General features: G+C 43.7%; 1 long non-coding RNA gene across 1 annotated transcript in view; it reads right to left on the bottom strand.

The window, feature by feature from the left end:
- The window catches only part of LOC135896779 (uncharacterized), a 102073-nt gene extending 81695 nt beyond the window's left edge, over positions 1-20378 (bottom strand). Inside the window, exons 1-3 of the long non-coding RNA XR_010562810.2 lie at positions 20139-20378; positions 8290-8386; positions 5954-6130 (exon numbers count right to left, since the gene is read on the bottom strand). This is a non-coding gene — a long non-coding RNA (uncharacterized lncRNA). The remainder of the gene's footprint in view (positions 1-5953; positions 6131-8289; positions 8387-20138) is intronic.
- Between the last annotated feature and the right edge of the window lie 6160 nt (positions 20379-26538).

The following is a 26538-nucleotide window of genomic DNA, read 5'->3' as shown; positions in this document are numbered from 1 at the left end:
TCTGCTCTGATCGACTGCGTAACCAACGTTCTTCAGTTGGAATTGCCTCAAATCGCCGATGCTCTGAGCACCACCCCACCGTACTTGTGCTCGCTTCAAGATGTGCGTCTGTCGCCCGAGGCAGTCACTTACGTCAATTTGACCGCACAGCCACATGTTCCTGACGATGAATATGTGCTTCGCCTCATCGTCGACGTGCTTTTGAACTGGAACGCTGCGGTTCCGCCTACGCTGGTCACGGTTAATAATAACAACGTCGTTCCTCCGCATCTGAATTTCAGCGTGTGCTCTCAAGTGCTTCCAGCCCGCATTTTCTTGGCCAGCGTTTCTAATACTTTCGAACTTGAAGTTAGAGTCTGAATGCCGAGAGTGGTTCACTAGGGCCAATTGCAGCTCACAGCTCTGTTTCTTTAACGGGTGATTTCGCGAAAATCTTTGCACCTGACCTCACCTCTGCACAGGCCATGGACCTACGTCTCGTGCTTAATCGTACAGTAATATCTTTGATTTTGGCGACAGGCCTTTAGGCCAAATATCTGTTGTTCACCATTGCATAAACACTAGAGACACGAATCCCATTCGTCAGCGTCCCTATCGTGTATTGCTTGATGAATGTAGAGTAATCGAATCAGAAGTGTACAAAATGCTCCGCAAAGGGGCCATGGAACTATCATCCAGCCCTTCGACTTCGCCCGTTGTGCTTGCGACAATAAAAGATGGTACCCGGCGTTCTTGCGTCGATGATAGGCTTTCAACAAGATCACCCGAAAAGTCGTCTACCCACTGCCAAGCATTGAAGACGCCGTGGACTACTTGCACGGAAATAAGTACTTCTCGTCCACCGATCTTCGATAGGGCTACCGTCTCATTTCAGTTGCTGAAATGGACCGCGAGAAGACAGCCGTGATCAGCCGTTGTCCTTCGCCTATGCACTGCTCCGGCAACATTTGAACGTATGATAGACTCTCTTCTGCAAGGCTACAAACGGACCACCTGTCTTTGTTATCTTGACGACGTTATTGTTTTTTCTCCCACGTTCGGCAGTCACTTTACGCAACTCACTGTTATTGTTGCGGTCTACTGAAAAGCCGCCCTCCAACTGAACTCCACGATATGTCAATTCGGGCGCCGTCAGCGTTGGGACACCTAGTTGACGCATCCGGTGTACAACTAGATCCGGAAAAAGTTCGCACAGATCACAGTTTCCCTTTTCAACGTTCTGCTTCTGACGTGTGCTGCTTCGTCGGCCTGTATTCTTGCTTTTTCCGTTTCGTCAAAACTTCGCCCGCGTTGCTCGGCCTTTGACAGATCTTCTAAAGAAGAACACGCCATTCTCAGGGGCACTGAGCAGGCTTACGCGTTCGCCGCTCTCACCGAGTTTCTGACCACCCCTCCCAGCATTCTTGCCCACTCTGTTCCATCTGCACTGACCGAAGTCCACATTGACGCAAGCGGCCACGGCATCGGCGCTGTTCTCGCCCAACAGCAGAATGGTACCGAGTGCATGATATCCAACATCAGACGCCTGCTGTCACCTACGGACAGAAATTACTCCATCACCGAGTAGGAGTCCTGAGCTTTATTTTGGGTTGTCGTGAAGTTCCGGTCATATTTGTAGAGCTGCACGTTTTTGGTCGTTACAGACCACCACGCCCTCTGATGGCTGTTTTCCCTCAGGGAACTGACAGGACGGCTTGGTCGCTGGGCTTTGCGGCTCCAGGAATTTTCATTTATTATCAACTACAAGTCTTGACGTCTGCACAAGGACGCAGGCTGTCTCCTTCGTCCCCTCATGGATCCTCCCGATTCGGCTGCACATGATCCGGTGACCTGCGTGATGGCTTTGACTGACACGACCGTCATGTGCGCTGAAACACAACGTGACGAATCATTATAGTAGTTCATTATCGCCGGAGTGCAATCTGGCAGCACCGACTACGCGTGCCGCAAGTTCGTGGTGCACGACAGTATCCTGTACCACCGCAATATCAACTCTGACGGCCCTGAATTGCTCGTTGTTCGTCCTCGTCATCTGTGATCCGTCGTTCTTGAACAACCTCGCGATGTTCCGACGGTGGGAAACCTTGGAGTTTTATGTACAAACAACCGTCGTCGTCTTCTGGCCCGGTCCTACCGCTCTGTCCGTCGTTATGTTGCAACATGCCAATAGTGTCAGTGCCGGAAGAAACTTCCCCTACCACATCTACATCTACCACATCTTCCCTTACCAATTGAAGTTCTCTCTGAACCTTCCTTTCGCGTACGCTTTGACCTGGTTGGCCCTTTTCCGACGACGACTAGAGGGAACAAGTCGATCGCCGTCACTACTGATTATGCGACACTATGCGATAAGAAAGGTGTGCGCGACTAATTGCGTAACTGACGTCGCCGATTGTATTCTCCACAACTTCATCCTCCACCACGGTGCAGCTCGGCATTTACTTACAGACCGCGGTCGCTCGTTCTTGTCTCTTGTTGTCAACGACCTCCGCTCTTGTGCCCCTGAGCATAAGCTGTCTACCACCTACCACCCACAAACGAACGGTCTTGCGGAACGTCTCAACCAAACACTCACAGAGATGCTGTTGATGTGCGTCTCTAACGATCACCCCAACTGGGACGCCATGCTGGCCTACGTGACATTGGCGTATACCTCGTCTCTACACATTATAGGAGGACATTCACCCTTGTGTCTTTCGTATGTCCGCGACCAGACATTGCCGTTTGACACCGTCCTGCCTTACGTGGCCCGTCTTGCAGCTGAGTACGCTCGTGCAGTCATCGATTGCGCTCACATGATGCGTCATGTCACCCGATCTCGTTTATTTGCCTCAGAGCCTATACAAAAAGGGCGTTACGACCAGTGCCATCACGATGTTAAGTTCGCTCCAGGTGCTTGGGCGATTCTTTTGTCACCATCTCGTCGGGTGGGCCCACTCAGAAGCTTCGCTCTTGCTACAGAGGGCCTTATGAAGTCCTAGGTCAAGTTAAGGATGTCAATTGCGAGACATCACCTTTACAGTTTGATCAATGCTCAAGTCCGATGCCTATCGACGTCGTACACGTTTTGGGGCTGAAGGCATATTTCGCTCGCAGTTCTTCGCCTAACATGCACCGAGACAGTGCTTGGCCACCCGGGGATCTTTTTACGGAAGGATGAAAGAAGAGAGAAGGAAGAAGATCGCGAGACGCTAGCTACTGCGTGTTCTTGCTGGTCAGCCATCTTAACCACATTGACTCTGCTTCTACGTGTATTGTAAATACAGTCTGTCTATACTCACAACATCCACGTATAGATATTATCAATTAAAATAGTAGGAAACTACAAACGAAAGTAACAAACCAACTTAGTAGTAGTATTTATCTGTACTCTACTTGAAATTTATTTGGCCCGTGGCCTCTGTTTTGTTGGCCGTTTTCTTGCATGGTAATACTTGCGTCATCGAATGGCGACCATTCTGACCGTGGTACCGCTGGACTTCTTCGGTTCAAGAACTCAGTAGGACAACGCCAAGCCACAAATGAAGAGATACCACCCGTAACGTTCACATTTCATAGCAATACCACCCGTACCTTTTATACACCGGCTCGAAAAAACTCTCTCTCACACACACACATGCGCGCACGAACACACACGCCAAAATAATTTCAAGCTTACCGCATGTTTTACGAATGCTAGTGCCGGATGTGAAATGATGGCTCCCTTCCTTCGTCATTTGTGTTATGGAAGCTCCTTTTCTCGTCTAACTGGAGTGTGATGTGGGCGTTACACCTTTCCCATTCGGTTACTACGAATATTCCAGCCGCTGGCCACGAAAGCGGTTAAAAGAGTCAAATACGGTATTAGTTTCAAAATAGATCTATTAGGGGACATGTGCGGCACTGTATCTAGCAGTACGCCTTGTTTTGCGCGGCGCTTGAAGCAGGATTCCAGAAAGTGTAAGAGAAGCAGTACACACCTGTGCGCACTTAAGAGGGCCCTCAAACTATTCTTTGACTAATCAAAGAACAGCTTCACGATTCATCGATGTTGTGCCGCCAATCTGATGCTGCAAACACTTTTCAAATCCTTTAAGTATTGGTGGAGTTACCACACCAATAAGCGGCATTTTCTCTCTGTTCGTCTCCGCTAGCGCACTAGAAGCCAGAAAGTAGCATGCCCGGTCTAGAGAGGGAGACGCACTTTCTCTTCCCGTCCCCGTCCCGTTGCCGTGCAGGGGAGAAGCCAAGAAGCCAAAGCGCGGCCCAGAAGTTGGGTGCATCCGCTGCGAAAGAGCTGGTCGTGGCACCCTGTCGCAGCCGCGGTAGACCTCACGCGATGGTCGTATCTACCATTAACACAGTGTTCGAGAAGCTTGTGGTTAAGCGATGAACTAAGTTCTGAGCAAACAATAAAATACCAACACCGCATCAGTACGGATTTCGCCCAAACAAGTAGACCAGAACCGCAGTTAGTTGTGTTACAAGCTACAATAACACTTATCTGAATAACAACGAAGTAGTGATCGGCATTTATTTAGACAATAAAAAAGCTTGCGACACCATCGATCAAATAGCAGAGCGTACACTACGACAGTGTCTCGTCTTACTTCCTCCCCAGTACACACAGCCTTCCGCAGGGGTCTCTTTTAGGTCTGACATTATTTTCCTCATACATCAACGGCCTACCCTAAAGGCTTGATAAGGGTGAGACAATAATCTATGCCGACGATACCACAGGTGTTTATTCTCAGGAAAGGATATCGATCACGTAGAAAGCACTCCTAATAGAAAACTAGAAAAAACTAATAAACTGGTTTATGAAAAACAAATTAACACTAAATAGATTATATTTTCGGCCTAGTAAATTTTACATACCACCAATAACTTTAACGATTGCGATGACAGCAATTACAGAAGCTCAAGAATATAAATACATTGGTATAACGTTAGATTCATTCCTTCCTTACAGGACACACATAGCAACTGTTTGCAGCCGGGTCAGTGATGCATGGTTTACTTTAAATCAGGCGCATCAGCGTTTTCCCGCTTGTACACTACGAAGGAGTTACTTTAGTACTTTTATAGTCATTTAACCTATTGTATTGAGACATGGGGGCGTACGTATTCATCTTATCTAGATCCAGTAATCAAACTGCTGAAAACATCCCTTCGAATTATGTACTTCTCTATTTATACGAAACACACACTGCCGCTATTAAAAAAACTAACATTACGCCATCCCTCATTATTAGGGATCTGAAAACAGCGTGCTCAGTTCATGCCACACTTTCGCACACAAACCCCTTTCCAAGAAGCATTATTATCACACCACACATACACACTAGGACAGAATGGGACAAACATTTTAACGTATCAAATGTTAGCAACTTGTATGGTAGGCGCAGGTTAGCCTACATTGGAACGAAAATATGGAATAATTTTCAAATAAGAATAAAAGAGAGTCCAAAATTTTGCGTATGCTTTTAACCAATTTATCATTCGTAATCAATATGTTTGTGTATTGTAATAGTAACAGAATTTGGGCTTGGTGGTTTCCCGCTATCAACGTTAGCGGAATCTGTACTTGCAAATCACATTGTCTGTTAACCTGAGCTGCAATGGTGTTTTGTATTCATTTACATTGGCTCATAACTAGCAGTATTGCTAAGGGCCCAGGTGATTTTCAGCAACGTTTAGTTATAAAAAGAAATAACTGAAAAGTGAAAAAAATGTAACATCGTGGTGGCTTCATAAGGAGTCTGCATGAGTACGTGGAAGGCATTCTAGAGCGGCGCTCACCCGGCCTTCTTCGATAGTACATTGCCAGTGCAACATACTATATGAATGGAGGACACTTATTTTTCACGCTTTAGGCATATCTTAGGATTGATTACTTGCCCTTTTCTTTCCTAAGTTGTGAGCAAGGCCATAGCCGACGCGATCAGAAGTACTAATCCGCTTATCTACTCACCGCATTCTCTATACGGCACGCATGCCCAGTCCATCCTCCGATACGTTCCATATTTGCAGCCGCAAACACATCGCTGCTTCTTTTTCCTGCAGTATGTCGCAGGAACACCGGGGCACAAATCTTCCGGCACTTCATAAGTGTAGCATATAACTTTCCATTCATTGTCTCGCCAGCATTCTAGCCAAGAGCAATAAGAAAGGAAGCTGTGTGTGATTAAGGTTGCTTTGCAGCTCTTGCAATATCTAATTTCCTCAGCTTTAATGCTACAATGACCAAGTTTTGATGGATGATATGTTAGGCTAAGAAAGGTTGTACAAAACAAAATGAAGATAATTTTGGAAGGAAGCTGTGTGAATTTTGGCCTGGGGCCATGGTGTTCGGTTTTGTGTGTTTCTATGCAGTTTTTATTGGTCATGATTAATTTTGTTCTTCCATGTAGACGCGTATCCGACGAGAATATCTTTTTATGGCTTGCGCGCTGAAGCGCATACCGCCTTTTCAGGGCAAAAGCCTTAAGTGGCTCGTAGCAATGACTTGCACCCTAAAAAGAAACTACGTCTATTCCTTTGAGAAAAATAATGTCATTATCAGGAGTGGCTCATACTCCTGTAAGTGCGCAAGCAAAGATACCATGCATGAATGTGAATGAAGAAACTAAAGAAAGAAAGAACAAAGGAAACAGCAAACGAAAGAAAGACGGAAAGAAAGAGTGAAAAAAAGAAATAACCTTTAGGTACTCCACTGGGCGCTCACATGTGTAATTGAGGACGTCGAGCGAGAGCGCTGTAGGTTTACTTAACCCTACGGCTCGTTATGTGTTACAAGAATTCTGACCCATCCGATGATATAAATAATGCAGAAGCATGAGTGCAATCATGTGTGCAGTAGGCTTTCGGCTTCGTCTGTTACAGGAATGTAACCTGCTGCCGAACACTTTTTTTATTGAGTTGTCAAAATGGATATGCTGGTGGACGAATGCAGTGCAAGCTCCCCTCCATCGTTTTCTTCCCATTTTTTAGAGAATGTAAAATGTGGGGCGTTAAACCGCAGCCTAGAAGCGGCTCTACCACTCTTACAAGTTGAAAAAACAAAGAGATAAACGATAGGTAAAATACAAAACACATACAGAAGTACATAACAATGTGGCAAAAGACTAAAACAGGAATTCTGTGTATGGTGGAAGAGTGAAGCAAGAGAGCTTAAAGGACTAGAGAACACAAATACATAGACGGGTAATAGGTTCATAGAGGAAATAGCAGTTTATATTAGTTTTGCTCACGACGAATTCATTTCATTGCTGGTAGCAAAAAAATTCGTGTTTCTTTTTTATTTACGGTGGTTTACACATCTGTACAAAACTCATAAGATCACGTGCACCTGACATGTGTCAAGTGTCCCGGGAAACGTTGCACGCGCTATTAAACAACAAAGCTCAGTGTCTAAAGGCAAAACATATATTGGGATAACAAATTAGTAGACAGCTATACGAAGTAAGGATATAGTAGGTTTATCGTCCGTATAAACACGGAAGCAATCGCTTGCTAACTAAATTACGAACAATGATATCATACGTGCTCAAGCAAACATAAACACATCTCACTCAATGACGGTGGAAACTCACTGTTAGTACGCTGGTGTGAGGAAGCGTGGCAGCAGCAGAGAGCGAGTTGTCCTTTGTGTTGCCTCTCGCTTCAACGCGAACTAAGCGGCGAAAACACAGCGCACACGAAGCTATCAGCACTCGGTGCACTCTCTTCCCATCGCAGATCCCTTTCATGATAGGGCTAGTGCGACCGCATAAAGTGGAGCAGCTGCCGAAGTAGAACGACCCGCATCCCTCCCCTCTCCTTGGTGCTTTGCGTGAGATGCTTTCTCACCACGTTCCTCCTCTCCGGCGAGGTTGAGTCGGCTTCACTGGCTCACCCTTGCACGCATCATCATCATCATCATCATCATCATCATCAGCCTGGTTACACCGACTGCAGGGCAAAGGCCTCTGCTATACTTCTCCAACTAGCCCAGTCACGTGCTAATTGTGGCCATGGACCTGCAAAGTTCTTAATCTCATTTGCCCACCTAATTTTCTGCCTCCCCCAGCTACGCTTCCCTTCCCTTGGAATCCAGTCCGTAACCCTTAATGAGCATCGGTTATGTTCCCTCGTCATTACATATCCTGCCCATGCCCCATTTCTTTTTCTTGATTTCAACTAAGATGTCATTAACTGCTGTGATGTCGTTTCTAACTCCTAGATGTCATTTTTCTGCTATGAATAGCAGAAAAATATGATCTAGGCTACAAGATTAGGCAAATTGCAGTTCTATAATATTTAACTTACCGTCACAAATAGACGACACATAGCTTGCTGTTGCAATCAACAACACACTCTGCCATATCGTCATTTTACTTCTTTGTGTGCGTCGTAGCCGTTGACTCTGGAAACGAATTGGCCATGCAAAAAGATGCAACGAATTAGGCTGCATTCCATTTTTAAAGAAGAGGCACATATGGAAACCACAGCCCAGAATTGTTTCGTCTATAGAAAGAAATCCTTTATTATTTCATTTCAGACGGACCGTTAGCGTCACTGTGGACGTTTATCTAGCAGCTTACACAAACATTTTTATGTGCTGGCTATTTACAACTCGCCACAGCAATGTTTACTCTGTCGTAGCGACATTAACACCTGGGCAAGCCTACATGTTTTGTTATTGTGGTATATTTGGGCTTGAGTAGTTTCTTACACTCGTAGTCCCTGGCGTGGTGTGCGCCACCGCATAGGGCACGATGTACAGCGCACTTGTGGTCCTCAGGATATTGGTGGCCCCACATTGTCTGCATACCAAGGCGTTTGGTACGTGACATACATCGGATGCGTGTCAGACATGTTAGGGTAGTTTATAGGCGTGATATTGAATTATGCCCGCGCAATAGCATTGTTTCGGATTGTCGCTTGTTTAATTCAAGTTTAAGCATGGCATAGATGATTAATCGGGAAGATAACCGTGTAAACCCTGCCGCTCGCCGCACGGACCGTTATCGTCCTCTTCTTCAACCTCTGTGTTCCCGTAGTCAGAGGATACGTACTAGCATGTTTGTCAGCTTTCGATACGTCCGTTTAACAAGACCGTAGGTCTGTACACGATACGGCATTGAGTGTCGGAAATGCACAGCGCGCAGGTGAAGGAGCTCTATTAGAGCGTCGGTGATGAACGGCCCTCCGCAATCCCTTATGATCACGTGAGTTGGGCCATGTTGCAGAATCACGAAACGCAAGAAGCTGCGACGCAAGCATGGGTGGATGAGGGTATTGCTGCTGTTTCTGCGTACTGAGTTAGATGGCAAACGGACGATGACTCATCGGTTATTTATCGCTGGTCTATATATAACAGCTATTCACCATTTTCTTGTTCAGGGTCTATGAATAAAACGGTCTTGGCATTCATATCCAGTGTTCATGCATGAAACGTCTTGGTATTCACGCCTTAGGAACAAATCAACGGTGTGGTATCACATGCCATCGTTTCTACTTGGTGAAAAGCAGAGAATTTCAAGAAATATTTCAGCCTACAGCCGAAATCATTTTATTGATTCAAAAGAAAGGTACTTGATACTCAATGTTTGCGAAATGCCTTGTTGAATTACCGACGTAATATTTAGGTTAGCATAATATAATTAAATATGTATTGAGTTGGTTCTTAGGTAATTGCAAATCAACGTCCAATGCCGAATCTTAAAATGAAATTGCGAAGATGTCAAAAAATCGGCAGAACTCATCTCTCAGGTCTATCTATAGAAGATAAGCGTTCCAAGTTTTAGAGCATGCTGTGTTGTAAAAGAACACATGGTATATGCAGTGTGTAGGTGTCTTTTTCCAGAAATACGGCTTGTGTGTGGTTTCACCTACATTCTTCCTGTTTCGCAGCTGTCTAGATCTAAGAGGAGGCGCCATTTAGAAGTCAAAGAAAGCGGTTCTGCATTATCTTTCATATACGACTGATGACATCCATCGCATACATCCTAATTGCGAGTATTAGTGAGAGCTTTAGTCAAGCTATTTGGAAACGCAAATAATCTTGTTACTTATGTTTACAAATGTTTTGTTAAGCAAGAGAAATGGGGTAAACAAATATAGAAACGAAGTGGAAGTCCAGTTGACACACAACTTCTACTACGCTTAAGTAGAAAAGTCGGAGGAAGCTAAAAGAAGGTGCTTAATTTCTTTCTGAAATCTGTGAGCTTTGAGCATTTTTAAAGCAAATGGTAGTGCGTTTAAGAGAGGTAAAACTCCAAAGTGTTGTGACTGCTTACCATAGTTGGTTCGAATGTCGAGTAAAATGAAGTTCACATTGACTACAAATTGAGTATTGCTTATGTTAATAAGGAATGTTTTTGGCATGATGGTTACTGGAATATCGTTGTTTAAGGCCTTAGATAAATATATGGCGAGGGAATATTGAACAAAATCAGTGACATTCAAAATATTATGTTCGTGTAATACCTGAGCACTAGCGCTACGAGGTGAAAATGTTAAGCGAATAGCTCGATTCTGAATGACTTTCAACGAAGTTAGTTGACTGTTATAAGGGTTTCCCCACGATTCATAGTTATACTTAAAATGAGCATGAAAAAACACAATTAAGTGACCTGAGAGTAGAAAATGATAAATACCGTCCTGCTTTGAAAAACGGATATTCCATATGATATTATCTTTTTGTGTGCCAAACATAGCAAATATCAGCCAACACAATCGTGTTTTAGCGCTCATTTTGGCAATGATGTTACAGGCGTGATGTCGACTCGTCATTAAAGGTTCTGGCATGCTCAAGTTCAAAATACTGCATTTTTAAGATGATGGAAATTAGTAAATACGTTTAGTTGCTCACCCTCTCTGTCTTTCTTGTAGTTATATGCTAAATTCAGACCGAATGAGGCAGTCCGCTGACCATTGGGAAGCTCAGGATTTGAAATCGCGTCTGCGATAACTGAAGAAAAAAATGGGAAAGCTCGTTCGAGCTATCGACTGTAAAAAGGTTGCGCCTCCAATAAGCGGTTCTGAAGCTCGCCGGAGCAGGTGGGCGAGAAGTTTCAACTTGCATTGTTACGAACCGCCGGAAGCGTGTGCTGCCGACGCGCGTCAAAACAAAGCCTACGAAACTTGTGTAGCAGTTTTAGTGAAGCATACACGCTCCTATTTCTTTCCGTGGCACGTTGAAGAAGACGACAAAGATCAGCGCCGTCATTGCTTGAGTGTATATGATGCTGGCTGAAACTCACTCTCACAGGCCCAAACAGAACTTTCAAGCTTAGACACCACACTCTAAAGTCAGCTTTATTCGCGGACACAATATTCTGCGAAAAATACACCAGCAGAAAAATGTTACCTCACTTTTCAAAGAGCAAGAGCAGCAGCGAAAGCTTCGTGAGCGTGGTTGCTATGGCAATGTTGACATTTTGGGGTGCCTGTCCCAGTGGCCCTTTGCGAAAGACTGCACGTGACTTCCGCCACACTCTCTCCAACACGTTCGTGTTGGTCGGGGCCTGTCCTGGGTTTCCTTCCTCCATGTCGGTTGCAATAAACGTGTGCGAAATCAATAGCATGCGTTTCTTTATTCCTGCGTTCCAAGATTTGAAATAACAAGTGCGACCACTCTAAACACGCATATACAAGAAGACTATTAGCATAACTGCGAAGAAAAGTATGGGATGCTCATCTTATTCTGTAACGCAAAAGTGTCACAGTCAAAACTGTTATCCTCTTGGTGGATCTAGATGAGTCTTTCACGCTTCAGCATATGTAGTCTGACTTCTCTGGCAGATATCACCAATAATAGTTCTGATGTCTTGCTAGAGCCGCTACAGAAGTACATTGTAGCTGTAGGTGCCGGAAATATTTGCACTTGAAATCTCTCTCCTTTTATTTAAACAATTATTGTGGCCTGTTAATGCCTAAGAGACGTCATTCTTACCTTATTCTAAACATTGCTGCAAGAAGACCACGAGGGACAGTGCAAACATTGAAACATACTAGGTTTTGTGTGAAAAAATATGATGCATCTGAGGAGCATAGGACCACGTTTTAAGATTATAGCCGCAACCTTTATACAGTCAATACCTCGAACGAGCCTTCCCATTTTTTCTTCAGTTATCGCAGACTATATTTTAAGTCCTGTGCTTCACAAAGGTCAGCGGACTGCCTCATTCGGTCTGAATTTAACATTTAACTGCAAGAAAGACAGAGAGGGCGAGGAACTAAGCGTATTTATTTCTTTCCGTGATCTTTTTTAAATGCAGTATTTTGAACTTTAGCATGCGAAAACATTTGATGACGAGTCGACATCACTCATCTAACATAATTGCCAGCATGGTCACTGAAACCCGATTGTGTTGGCTGATATTTGCTACATTTGTGCCGTAATAAAGCAACAGATTGTTTTCTTATTCACAAAGTTTTCGCCGATGTCTAAATCTTAGATTACCTAACTGCACTCTGTACTCACCGGCATACCTTTCCAATGCCGCGTGATGACGCTATGCAGCTCACGGGATCGAACACTGCTATATATGAAGACTTTTTCCGTACTGTCCGTGATAAGCGAAAGAAATTATGGGCGTATGCCTAACAAAACAGCAAAGAAGGCTTGAAACCAGTTCTGAAGTTCTCTACGCTTCATTTGGGGAGCAGGCGTTTTCAATGGGGCAGTAAAGCCGGCGTTGCCCGGTAGCAATGACAAAGTACTGTTACGATGTGCCCCGTCATCCTTCTGTTAGTCAACTGCCGCAGTGTAGGAAATAAAGTTGATGATTTTCACTTTTTTCTTCGTACCGTCCAACCGACCATTGTTTCGGGAACGGAGTCTTGGCTTGACCCGACTATCGCAAGCACTGAAGTATTTCCGGACACGTACGAGTGTTTCTGTCGAGACCGATGTGCACGTGGCGGAGGGGTATTTATTCGTGTCTCCAATAGTATCCCGAGCGTGCAAATGGAATTTCCGGATAATGAAAGTGAATCGCTTTTTTGTAAAGTAAGGCTGCAGAATGGGAAAGCAATTGTTCTTGGGTGATTTTATAGGGCTCCAGCGCCTTCTGTAGAACCACTAGTTCATTTAGCCAATTTTCTTGGGACTATTAACAATGAATGCCTTGTTCTAGGGGTGACTTTAACCTTCCGGATATTGACTGGCCAGCTGGGGATTCATGGGATACTGCTCGAGAGAGCCTACACTCAACTTTCTTTGATAGTTTAGATTAGAACACTTTATATCAGTATGCGCACGAGCCATCGCGTACTTGCGGAACAGGTCACGTACTCCACCTTGTGCTCTGTAACGTACCTGATGTTGTATAGAATGCATGGATGTTGCCAAGTTTGAGCGACCACAAAGTTGTTTTAGCAGATTTATCACTTTTCTATGTGAAGATTTCTATAACACCTAGTCGAAAGATTTATGCCTAGAGCAGGGCGAACTACGAAGCGATTAGCGCTTTCGAGTCGTTCTTTCCAGCTTTTGATGCACTCGCAGACAATCTAGATATCGAGCAACTGTGGAATGCTTTCAAACTGAAAATGTTTGAACTACGTGAACCTTCTGTCCCATCACGAGTTATCTCAAGTAGGCGAGCTCGAGACAAACTCTGGTTTAACAAAGAGTTACTTGCCCTTGTTCGGCGACAACGACAAAATTATCAAAGATACAAAGCGTCTAACTCGCCAGAGCGTCTGGCTGTGCTGAAAGCAATAAAAATTCAATTTAAACAAAAGTCCGACATTGCTCAGTACTTGTATCTTTTTAAATCTGGGGGGAAGACTTGTCAGGGATAACAAAGAATTTTTGAGGTATGCGAAGCGTAATGGAAAGGACAACAGATCGATACCTGCTTTAAAGTAAACGAGGAAACAGTTATTCATGATAATGAGTCTAATGTTGAAATTTTTTGCCGTTATTTCTCATCTGTGTTTTTGCCGCCCAGCTCACGTACTGTCTGTTTTTACTTACCTGCCGAAGTAGACCACATGCCGGAAGTCACGTTTTTGTGTCGATTGCATCCGCAAATGGTTAAATGCTGGGAACCGAGCTAAGGCATATGGCCCTGATGACATTCCTGCCGCTATCATAAGGAAGTGTGTGGACGCGTTATGCTTTTATTTCAAGTCCCTCTATGAAATAGACATGCCTGATGATTGGAAATTAGCGCAAGTCATGCCCATACATAAGAGTGGGGCGCGAAACACCGTTCAGAACTAGAGGCCCGCTTCCTTAACTAGAATAACCTGAAAAATTATGAGCATGTAATATACAGTGTCGTTATGGCTCATTTAACTAAGCATAATATCCTAAGCCCCAGTCAGCGTGGTTTCAGGCGTGGTTTATCTTGCAATGCACAGTTGGTCGAGTTTATTCACGATTTAGATCACGGCAGTTGATAAACAACAAGTTGTGGACTGTGCTTTCCTAGATTTCCCTAAGCATTTGATGTAGTAGCACACAGTGTCCTACTCTCCAAATTAAAATCGTGTAACTGGCATGGTAAAATATTAGCGGGGATTGACGAATATTTGTCATTGCGGAAACAGGCTGTTGTTCTGATCGGTATGTCTTCGCAATATGCTTCAGTTACGTCGGGAGTTCTTCAAGGCTCAATGTTGGGCCACTACTGTTTTTTTGTAATTATTTAATATTTATTTCAACTGGTACACAGTTTTCATTCAGGATGTTTGCCCATGATTGTGTTGTTTATAGAGTCGTAGATGCCATTTCCGATTCACAAATCCTGCGAGTTGACTTAAATACTTTAGCAGACTGGTGTGTGCGTTGGGACATGTCATTAAATATAAATAAGACTGTACACGTCACCTCGACAAGAACGAGCTAATCATCCGTATAAATATCGAATTCATGATTGAACTCTAAAAACAAGCAATGAATTTAAACATCTAGGCGTGTTTTTTACTTTTCATCTACGATGGAACAAACATGTTAACGATATTAGAAAAAAGGCAGAATCAGTTTTGGGATTCTTGCGGCGCAATTTTAGTCATTTACCGAGTAACTTAAAAGCGCAGTTGTATTTCAGTCATGTACGTTCAATACTTGAATATGGATGTGTTTGTTGGGACCCACAGACATCTGAGCTTATAAATAAATTAGAAAAAATCGAGACTAGGGCAGTAAGATTTGTTCCTGGTCACTATAGCCGGCAGCTTAGCATAAGAAAAATGAAACAAACTCATATGACAAGAGCTGTAGGATCATAGAAGGCATATGAGAATAAAATTTTTCCACGATATTTATTATTCTAAAACGGGTATCAACCACGAAGAACCTATGCAGGCACCACCCTACATACCTAAGCGACTTTACCACTGTTTGAAGGTCAGGTAATTTTCTTGTAGGGGTGACGTCTTCCGTTACTCTGTTTTTGTTACAACTGCTCGAGATTGGAACAGTTTGCCATCGAGTATTGTATACATCACAGAAAATGATGCTTTTTAAAAACGCATTGAAATAATTTGTTCAAGTATTTATTCAAGTCTGTCCTACGGGGACACGCCCTAGGGGGCGATGCAGGTAACTGATAAATAATAAATAATAAAATAACAAGGTTGAGTAATTGTGCAGGCGGAGAACGATAGGGTACTGATCGGTAATGTCAGTGGTAACAATGCCAGTGTCAGGTGGGTCTGTTAAGTTCAGTAATGCCTAATCAATTTAGGTGCCATCGACAATGTTACAACAGCCAGTGGAGAGATTAATTAAATATTCTTACAATAAACTATGGAAAATGCTTTATATCAAGAAGAATTAGAGGGTGTCCATGTGGTTAATGTTGATATCGGCGATGATGATTGTGGTAAAATTAGCGCATTATATTTTTTCCATGGCTTGGTCAAGTGCACTAAAGAAGTCAGTCTCTAAAGAACAAGGTGATCGATAAATGCAGCCGAAGATTAAGTTTTGATGTCTATGCAAAAGGCGGGGGAATCAGAGGTAACAAATAGTGATTCACGCAAAGTATTATTCAACTCTAAGTCATGGCGGTGTTTGTATGAAATGGTATCTGAGACAAATACACCACCATGATTACTGGTCTCTCTGTGAGAATACTCAAAATGTAGGAGTTCAAGCAGAATAAGTCCTTGTCATCATTACTAAGCCAAGTTTCAGGCACACATATCATTGAAAAGGTGTTTTAAGTGTAGAAAACAGCTACTGACAATCATGAAAAGGCTTGTGCAGATTTCTACCATTGAAGTGAATGATTGAATGGAAGTCGCGCGACATGAATTTATTCAGTGCAGATGTTGACAAGTAGGAATCCTTGGTGGATGTTAATAACAATTCAGGGTTAGAATAGAGGCAGTTAATTGAAATCGGAAACGCCAGACTCTTCAGCAATGCGACAAGCACGTCCCTCACTTGTATTTCTAGCCTTAATCTGAATATTATCAGTCCACAGTCGCTTCCAGTTAACTTTATTTAGCACCAGTGCTTTGAAAGAAAGTGTCTTATTTCGTGGTGTCAAGTGGTCATTTACAAGTGTAGGAAAGTTGTCATATTTACCGATGTCCCTGAAGCAGAGCCTTGCCTTTTGTGTCTTGCTGATAAAATCGTTATATTAGTTTGAGAACAGAATATAGCAAGTAGGTTTTTCTTGCCATTATCTTTAGTAGAGTGTATATGAACAACATCGATATCAGAGTAAGTCGCGGGACATCCAATTTTCCTGCCAGCTGTCTTCAATACCGCAACACAGTCCTCGCTCTGAGTATAGAAGATACTCTTTATCTCGTAGTTGTTAATGCTAGAGTACTGCTCGAGCTCGGAGACGTTGCGGGGAAGTAAGCAGTATTCGATTTTCAGGGCTTTGTTTTTTGTCACAAGTGAGGCCTTTTCACTGTGCAGCTTGTGAACCAGATCATTCATAAACATTAAACTGGACTAAAGGCTCTCCACGTGCTTATTTAGCTCCAGCATGTCAACCCCGCAGGTATTCACGTTAACATTATTCTTGTTCACATTGCGATCAGCCATCCGATGAGATTCATTAAGAAGCCTTAATTACAGTTCATTAATTCTCTTAGCGAGCTCCGGAAAAATGGGCATATCTAACAGGACGCAAATATAAACACCACACTAAAATCCTAAGTGTATAATAGCTGTGTCTTACCAGTACCCACCTACGGGGCAGAAACCTGGAGGCTTACGAAAAGGGTTCTACTCAAATTGAGGATGACGCAACGAGCTATGGAAAGAAGAATGATGGGTGTAACGCTAAGGGATAAGAAAAGAGCAGATTGGGTGAGGGAACAAACGCGAGTTAATGACATCTTAGTTGAAATCAAGAGAAAGAAATGGGCATGGGCCGGACATGTAATGAGGAGGGAAGATAACCGATGGTCATTAAGGGTTACGGACTGGATTCCAAGGGAAGGTAAGCATAGCAGGGGGTGGCCGAAAATTAGGTTGGCGGATGAGATTAAGAAGTTTGCAGGGACGACATGGCCACAATTAGTACATGACCGGGGTTGTTGGAGAAGTATCGGAGAGGCCTTTGCCCTGCAGTGGGCGTAACCAGGCTGATGATGATGAAAAGCCTAATGCAAGTACACAAGTAGCGTGAAAAACATTTTGTGGCAGCAGTGACAGTAACAGGACAACGAAGAAAATGACAGAGGCTGTCGTAACCAACCTGACAAGCAGAAAGGAATGCATGAGTTTGTGCACGAGCTGCTACTGCTGCCAAGAATGGTGAGATTAGATGAATACGGCCGTTAAGTGGCGATGCCGGTACAAGCGAGCATCACCTGGTGGTGTGGCCGTCTGTGAAGATCTCGCTAGTCAAGACAGCTTCCTTGGGAACCCAAACAAGAAAGAAAGGGTCCCCAAAATGTGGAAGTAAGTACTGGGTGGGAAACTATGAATGAAGGATAACTCGGCTTAACACGTGTACATGTCTGTGGCGGTGTTTGCGAGCATAAATGTTTCTTTTTATGCTTCAGCTTGCAAGAAAAAATTCGGTGTATTATTCACTCCAGAACCTGCTCAGATCTCAGCGCTTGAAGTCTAATGCTATTCGACAAGACCGCGTGGGGCCTAGTAAGACCGCGGAATAGAGGTCCACAAACACCTGGCTGCCAATATTATCTAAAGTTTTTAGTAGACGCCATCATAAGGTTGTTCCTCATTTATACGACATGCTACGTGCACGACGTACCACATGCTGACAATGTACCAGCTGTGTATACATAAACAATGCAGTACAGCAAGACGGGAGAGGCACAAAATTCCCTTGAGGGGCAACTGCGGTTGAGCACAACAAGCGTCGCCATGCACGCTGAAAAAACGTTTGATATATATCGTGCATCATGAAAAAATATGCAGACAGCCGCATTAGTGCTACATTACAATGATAAAATAAGGCGTTGAAATAAGAATATCGCTTGCATCCGCCTATTTTCCAATCATTTCGCACTCTCGAGCACTGTTTTGCAAGAGCGAAACATGCGAGTCATGCTTGAAACATAGATCATAAAACGTTTATAAGCATGAGCTTGTTTTCGATTTTTTTTATGATCAGCAGAATGTTTCTGCCACATGACGTCTTCTTATCCGGCAGAATTCCGTTAGACTTTTGAATACAAGTGTTCTTTCTTCTATATAATACTCGCCAGACTAAGACGGACGCCCCCGCTGAACCCAGTCAACCCCAACAAAAAAGTAGATGATGTATATTGTCTTGCACGTCTTCGCAAGAGTTACCAACGTTAGTCAGATTACTTCAAAAATTACTGAACAGCATATTTCACATTTACTTTTTGCAGCACCTCGTCAGGTTTTGTAAACGTCCTCGAAATCATTGGAAACCATTGAATATAAAATATAGCGAACGAAGGGCCGCTAAAATTTCTTAAATATCAGTGTGCTCCTTGAATTACGTTCGACTTTCGAACATTAAAAGCAACAAAGTCCTCGCAGGTCCGGGCTATGCCATGAGTACTTCCAGGTGGGAAACAGTACCAGACTATTTTCTTTTGGGAGCGTTGCTAAACGATTGCACGGTGGCGTGTCCAGAGCAATAAGTAATGCCATGATTGTTTAAATCACCGTCGCTACCGTGAAGATAGACAAAGGCACATCACTCAGCTAAGCCATGCCACCATTTTGTGTTTTGCTAGTTGGTTCACACATGCAATGACTCTGTTTTCGCGATGTAGGCCATAGAAATGTGGGAACTAACGACATTTTATCCTTTGCAATTAACATGCCGAGTATCCTTGGCTTAAGTAGGAAGATACTAAATATAATGCAAGAAGGTGATTTACATTTACAACGGCAAGGTTAACTTAGAAAAAGCGACTCGATGAGCGTGAAGAATGTGTACAACTCAGCAGCTGCAGAGTTCACTATTTTTCAGTGTAGGTATATGAAAGGTTTCTTTTTTTCACCTTAAATAGTGGCCTTCGGAATCCTTGGACTCCTTGAATTGTCCTCAAAGTGTGAGTCCAATGCCCTGTACTAACGTTGCCTTCGATTGTACCTGTCTTTCTAGTCATAATAATTACACCGCATAGATGCAGAAAATATAGTTCCTCGCACACATTTTAGAGCCTGCCTTATTTTGAATTATTTTGTTTTGAATTACAACGTATAGAAACTCAGCAATAGACATCTGCTGAGTTTACGTCTATATCAAGACAGACATTGTTAGGCATGAACAAATTCTGTTTTAATTTTGAAGCGTAAACATTAAGCACGATTAACGTAAAATGCAATGTTACGTTGTAAATGCAATGCCAACAATCGTATTATATAAGTTATCCGTTATAATAAAGCGAATTTCGGCGGCATCAAATCACGTTCAAAGTTTGTGTACGCCTAACGAAAGCGAAAGGCTGGAGCACACCTGTCAACACACATAGATCGTGGCGTTCTAAATTGCGGAGCCGAAGGATTTCGTTAATACTCACCTTCAGCTCAATGGCTAGGCTGAAACTACTCTCACTCTCTGCTTAGTGGAGCTTGTGTGCAGAGACGTAGCACGTTTGCACAGCCAACCGGAAATTGCGCGTTTCATTCTAATCACTACCTAATGCAATAGTTTTTATTCTGTGACTACTATGACCCATCTGAGGCGCCCACATCCAGGCACCCTAGAGCACTATCATATCGCTTAGTCACTGACCTTGGAGGCCACGAAATTGCCTGCTATTCTTCTGAGTTCTTCGCTTGATGAGCAGTTGTGTGGAAGTAGCGCAGGAACTTTTATACAAGTTCATATGGAATATAAAAACACATCAGCTGGAATATCCAGCGACACAGGTTAATGTACTTAGCTTGTTGGAGCCAATGTTTTGGGCAGCTAGGAGAACGTAGACCAATCTGCGGTAGAGACTAGTAACGGTATTTTGGACTGGTTGCTGCCGTTCTATACCTCCGAGCAGAGCTGCCACATCAGACGAAGCCGTATAAAAGTGGCCATGCGTCGAATGCCACGACATTTTGCTAGCAGTTAACGATTGGAGTCGGCAGCAAGTGAGAGCGTATTAGTTGTGGCCTTTCCTCCTTCGATCTTGCTGTCAATTTAAGATACGAAACATTGTGAATGTTCATCGATCATCATCTGTGAAAAGTGCAACGCGGGCGCCTTCCTATTCTCTGTAAACAATAAGTTACAGAACTGGAAGTTAGGTTCTATTCGTGTCACACCGATAAATTTAGTGTCACTTCTTATCTTAGCTTATTATTATTATTATTATTATTATTATTATTATTATTATTATTATTATTATTATTATTGTTATTATTACTTACACCAAGGCACTTGAGCCCACTGACTGTCACTTTAGCGACGCGCTGCTATACGAAACGAAATGCCCTTTCGAATTGATGGCAGTGGCAACGGAGTAAAAAGTAGCAAAACGTATATTTGTTATATTAAGCAGGGTCACATATAAAAACATCTTTAAAGCTAAACTTTATTCCACGTGAAGTAAATAATTGCAACCGCAATAACAAATCGATCATCACAAGACCAGACAAGAGAGCGTAGCATTCAAGGCGAGAAGAGGAAAGCAAATTCACACAGACAGTCCACTCGACTTGTGTAGGTGGGCATAACCACTATACGAATTGCTCGTTTCCCCGTAGTTCGATGTCATTATCAATCTTATAAAATGTGATCCGACCACTATAAGGTTATCAACCCTTATCGGTAGTTATCAATCTCATTGGACTGGATCCGACCTTTATCAACACTTGCGGTTGTTATCAGCCTTATCCGACTTGATTTCGCCAATATCAACCCTTATCAGTTCTTATGAACTTTATTAGAATTGTTCCAACATTTTTAGCCGCTTATCGATCCTCAGGACCTTATCCATCCTCGTCGTACTATCATCAACCTTCCAGATACCCATATAACCCGTCATCCCTCATCAACTCGTTGACTGCTTATCTGTCACTGTGGCGCGACACAAAACACATGAGCCTCAGAGATGGGAGGCATTTCGGTCGATGAAGCAACAAGAGGCCTCACGTGACCACCAAAACGCATTGGGGATGTGGTGTGTTAAAGAATAAATTTTCGCTAATGTCTACAATGCTGCAAGTTGGCTCTGCACGTGCTCCTAGAGATGGTTTTTATTGCACCATCACCGAATATTTTAACGAAACCTTCATGGGAACTGTTATCCTGTTACATTTGTTTTGCAGAGCCGGTACAACACACTCATAGGGTTCAGATATATTCACCTTGTCCATAGGTGAGTGTTTAGCCCAGTCATTCTGCTCTCACTCATGCAAGTGTGCGGTCACAGAATGGCGAGCTAAGTCACAGCTGCATCGGCCGCTATTAGTCGCAAGAACATGATTGTTGACGCTGCGGATAAGGATTATGAGATTATTATGCCGCATGTATCAATAGGTAGTGTTGATTTTTACACAATTTTTTCGCACGGAGACGTGCGTGTGATGCTCTTCGTGTGAAAGACTTCCGAGATGCCCTGATTAAGGTGGGTGCGCCTCCAGAAATCGTGACCATGGGCGCGTATAAAATTGAGCACGTCTGGGCTGTGACGATCTGCAGCCCCGAGGTGACGAAGAGATCCTCTGATCTAATGGAACTGCTGGTGAGGTATCGCCGCTTTATCATCATTCATCCGGGGAAGCCGCGGGAGAAATTTGAGGAACCACCGATAAAGGTGCCTCCCTGCAGTACTACTACATTGTGCACAATGCCTCTATGCCCTACCTGAAAGGAGGACTGTCGACAGGCCACCACCGCAGAACTCGTAACGTTTTCCAACGGACGGCCGTTGGGGCGTCTAGCCATACTTCCTTGAGCTAAAATAGTGTCGGCCCCATTAATCAGCATTGGTACACTACACGCTCGAGGTCTACCCAGGAAGCAAAAACTTACTCAGGTGTGTCGGTTGTTGTGGGAGCATGGCATCGATGTGTTGGCTGTCCAAGAGTGAAAGGTTGAAGGCGAGGGGCAGACCGGGAACATGGTGATTAGGTTAATTCCCCAGTACTAAAATGCAATCAGTCATGTCATTGGGAAGGCACCGAATGTAATTTATTGTACTTTAGGATGATTTGTTCTATATGAAAATTTGTCTCGTAGTTATTACCACAAGACACATTGGTGCATTATTTGTGTATTTGCGCCAAATGGTACAGACGAACGAGTTAAAGTTTTTTTCGAGTGCTAAACGATTTTGTTGCAAAACATAATAATTATTTTGGGGATTTATTTTGCCTGCTCAAAGCAAAATATAGAACTTCTTGTCGGGTCTTTTGCGACAGAAGTCAAACCTTATTAGAGGTCATATCATGCTTTGGCCTTGGTGATGTATGTGGACGTTTTGAAGTGTCACAAGGGCGAAAATAAGGCATTTTCTGGAGCGCAGTCATGCGCGTTTATATCGAATCTACTCGTTTGTTGAACTGATCTATAAATGTAACGTTTACGCAGTAACTCCTGTTCAGCTTTCTGATCACTCCCTGGTAACGTATCGAGTAGGCCCCTAGAAAAGGCGCGCTGCCTTCTCATTGGACGTTTCGAAATATAACTCAACTTTGCTGCGGGACCCAACATTTCACTAAATAGTTGTTAACGGGTTAAAAGATGTCAGATTTGAAGATTGGCGAATGAGACAATAGGATCATGTTAAATAGACAATACAAATAAAGCTACAAAAAGATATAGTACCCTACTTCACTAAAAAAGAAGTGATAGAATAGTGCTCAAGAAAATGCATGGAAACTTGACTGCGCTAGAGTGCAAAGAGCCGGAGGTTTTTGCTGAAGAACGTTATCGAGGAGTGCTGGTGGGAGCAAGCGCAGAAGCTATTGCATGTGGGAAGACGCCCACTAGAACGGCTGTGAATCTGGAGCGAAAGCATATCCAAGGAAAGAACATTAAAATTACCATGCATGGCGGAGTCGAAGATGGACATAATGAGGACATTAGGCACGCGTTCACTCGAAACGACAAATTCTGTTTTGCCTTTAAGTTGGTCATGTGTGTACGATTTATTAGAGTGTTTTTTTTTAACAATTGCTAGTTCTCAGAGGAATACTGAACTTGACGCAGAACTAACAGAACTGGAAGTGCAAAAGGCGATGGAAAGCTTCAATCCCGGAAAGTGTCCAGGTTGGTGTGGCCTGTATTCAAGAAAACATTTAAAGTAAGCAATATCCAGAGTTCTGATGTTAATATTTATTGAGGCGCATAAGCTAAATGAACTGCATCCGTCGGTTAGTGGCACAGTTTAGATTTCAAAGGCAGAAAACACTGGCAAACTTAAATTAATCTCATCCTACAAGCCAATATCTGTAACAATCTGCGATTATATTTTTGTTTTCTGAACGTTCGCGCGCGTCTTCTGAAGACGATAACAGATAACAGACGTATTTAGGTCACATCAGACGTGCGCAATACATAATCGTACCATTGTCGCGAACATGCACAAAGGGCTGTGTGGGTTAGAGTGCTGTGAGGCCATGCAAGCTGGAGTCGCTCTCTTTCAACTGGACCTGGAAAATGCCCTCTATTGATCATAGTATTTTGTTCAATATGAGGAATAATGTTAATCTAGGCACTATCACTATCATAACTAAAGTAGTGCCCAAGGCGTATTGTAACTGTAATAGGATATCAAAATCCAATCAGTCATTTTGGCCCCCAATGAGCTGAAGCGATTTGCTCGCCGGAAATGTCCAATCGCTCACTTTTATTTATTCTACATGTTGTCACTACTTACTTTAAGCAGAACTTGAAAATATGCGAATGCCATGTAGCGGGACACAACCAAGGTAATGTTGTTTGCCGTCCCTTGTGGATGCTCAAATGATTTTTATTTCAGTGCGCCTAAATAGATACATAGTACTTCATAATTATTCAACTTCTCACATATTATAATTACCTAAAAAGTCTGAACGAGAAAATTGTACAGCGACATGAAAAGCTCCATATACAGCTTTCTTTAGCTCAATACGTGCCACATAAAAGTGTTTTTCCATGCGTGAAAGAAGCACACCAATGCACGAAAAATTGCCGCGCCTCTGGTCCCTCGAGCCACTCTGCGTGCATTTGCCGGCCCCTTTCACGCTTTGAAAAGCGCTTTCATGTAACGTCTTGAGCAACATCAGGCTGTATTGTGAATTTTTCATGTATGTTGTTGTACAATTTTCTCATTAACATCTTTCATTTAATTATATTTGAGAAGTTGATTAATTCCTTACTACTTATTATCTAGCTAGGCGGAATTAAAAAAAGGTAATTTGAGTATCTCCAAGCTACGGTAAACAACACTACCTTCTTCCTGTCCGGCTAAGTGGAATTCGCATATTTTCAGCTACGGCTAAGGTTACCTGGGACACCCTGTATATCGAAAACCATGTTTAGGGGTATTATTGAAAATCAATCCATTCGGGGGTTTCGTGCACAAGGCTCTGAAGTAAAGCTTCTGGCGTATGCAGACGATGCAGCTGTATGTTGCATTGATGAAGAAAGCACCCAGACAGCAATGAGTAATATATAAAGCTATTTTGAGGTCACGGGCTGCTATGCAAACCTAGGGAAATACATGGGGCTCTGGCACGGCTAATGGCAATCAACCGTTGCTTTTTCGCCAAGGTGAAGTTGGTCACAACCCCTCGTAAGTATTTCGACGTCCCATTCGCGTCTTACAAATCAAGTGAAATATATTCGCAAAAGAAAACAAGAGCGGTTAAAGAAAATGTGGATAGGCGGATGGCGGGACATCTCTCAATAGTTGCGAAGGCCACTGTATTTTCTCTAGGCTTTGTATCGAAGCGTTCGTAAACAATGCAAGTGCGGCATTGCTCTCGGGTTAACGTGCAGAGGATGCATGGTACTTTCGTCATGTTTGTGTGGGCTTTTACCTGGGAAAATTGTAGTCGCACGAATTTACTACTGCGATGGCAATTATATGTACACTCAAGGGGAATGTTTTTCCGTCGCCGTCGACATCCGCGGGAGGTTCCGTATGGAGTCCAAGGCCGATAATACCGTCGCCGCGCGCCACACGCTCTATGTGCGCGTGAAAGCGTGCGATGTGTGAGCCGGCAATCGCGGCTCAGTGCCGGGCACGCAAGGGACAGAAGAGGGGAGAAAGCGCGTCGTCTTCCAATGTGCGCAAATTTCTTCCACGGGGAGAGTAGGGAGGGGGGCCTGTTCTACTCCGCGAGGATGCGCGCCCGTGCAGGCCACTGTATCTTGAAAGTCATCTGCAACGTGGGCAAAGCCCGCCGCGTGCAGTGTTTTCGTGGTTCAGTTAACGTTGAGGCGAGACGCTTCAGGAAGGTCAATTCGCTCGCTGCTGCTGCCTCGCTTCCTCACTCGAACGTTTAGACAGCGAGTTTGCGCGCTCATCGAGTGAGATGTGTTCATGCTTGCGTGCGCGTGCGTGACGGCATGCTTGTTATTTACTTAATATGCCCAGGTTTATAAGTTAATGCGGTTGATAAAACTACTAATCTTAAATAACATTGGTGGCGACGAGTTACGGAGTCACCATCTGTTGGAAGCCCCTCCCTTGCGTAGTATGAGGGATCACGCGGCACGCTCCTCATAGGTTTCGCTTACGGCGCTCAATAAACACACCACGCGGCATCCCTCCTGCACATTTATGTAGGTACTTTCGAAGCGAGAGAGGTTTTTGACTGTCGATATAGTAATCTTGGTCAAACGGAAAGCACAGCATCGTTTACAGACGCTATCTCTTTACCGAATACGTAGAGTGAACGCCACTGCGCGTGGTCGCCGCGATGGAGTCTCCTGAACCGGCTTCTTGCGTCAAAGTTGAGCAAACGCTGAGAGTAAACAATGTGAAAAATGTTCTTATAGTGGGTTGTCTGTATAACCAAATGGAGCATAACCGAATGAAGTCTCAATGCAGCGATCGCACGGGTTCGCAGCGACCGACTACGCGTCTGCATGCGTGTCCGCGCACAATGTTTTGCTTTCGCTGTGAGCGCATTTCGCACCGTGCCGTCAGCTTCAGGCCACAGTATATGAGCATTTGACAGCGCACATGCAACCATTGTTGCGTGGA

Source organism: Dermacentor albipictus, chromosome 8, assembly GCF_038994185.2.
Source record: "Dermacentor albipictus isolate Rhodes 1998 colony chromosome 8, USDA_Dalb.pri_finalv2, whole genome shotgun sequence".
NCBI lineage: Eukaryota > Metazoa > Arthropoda > Arachnida > Ixodida > Ixodidae > Dermacentor > Dermacentor albipictus.
Note: the sequence above shows the minus strand (reverse complement) of the source record. Positions and strands in the feature narration are given on the sequence as shown.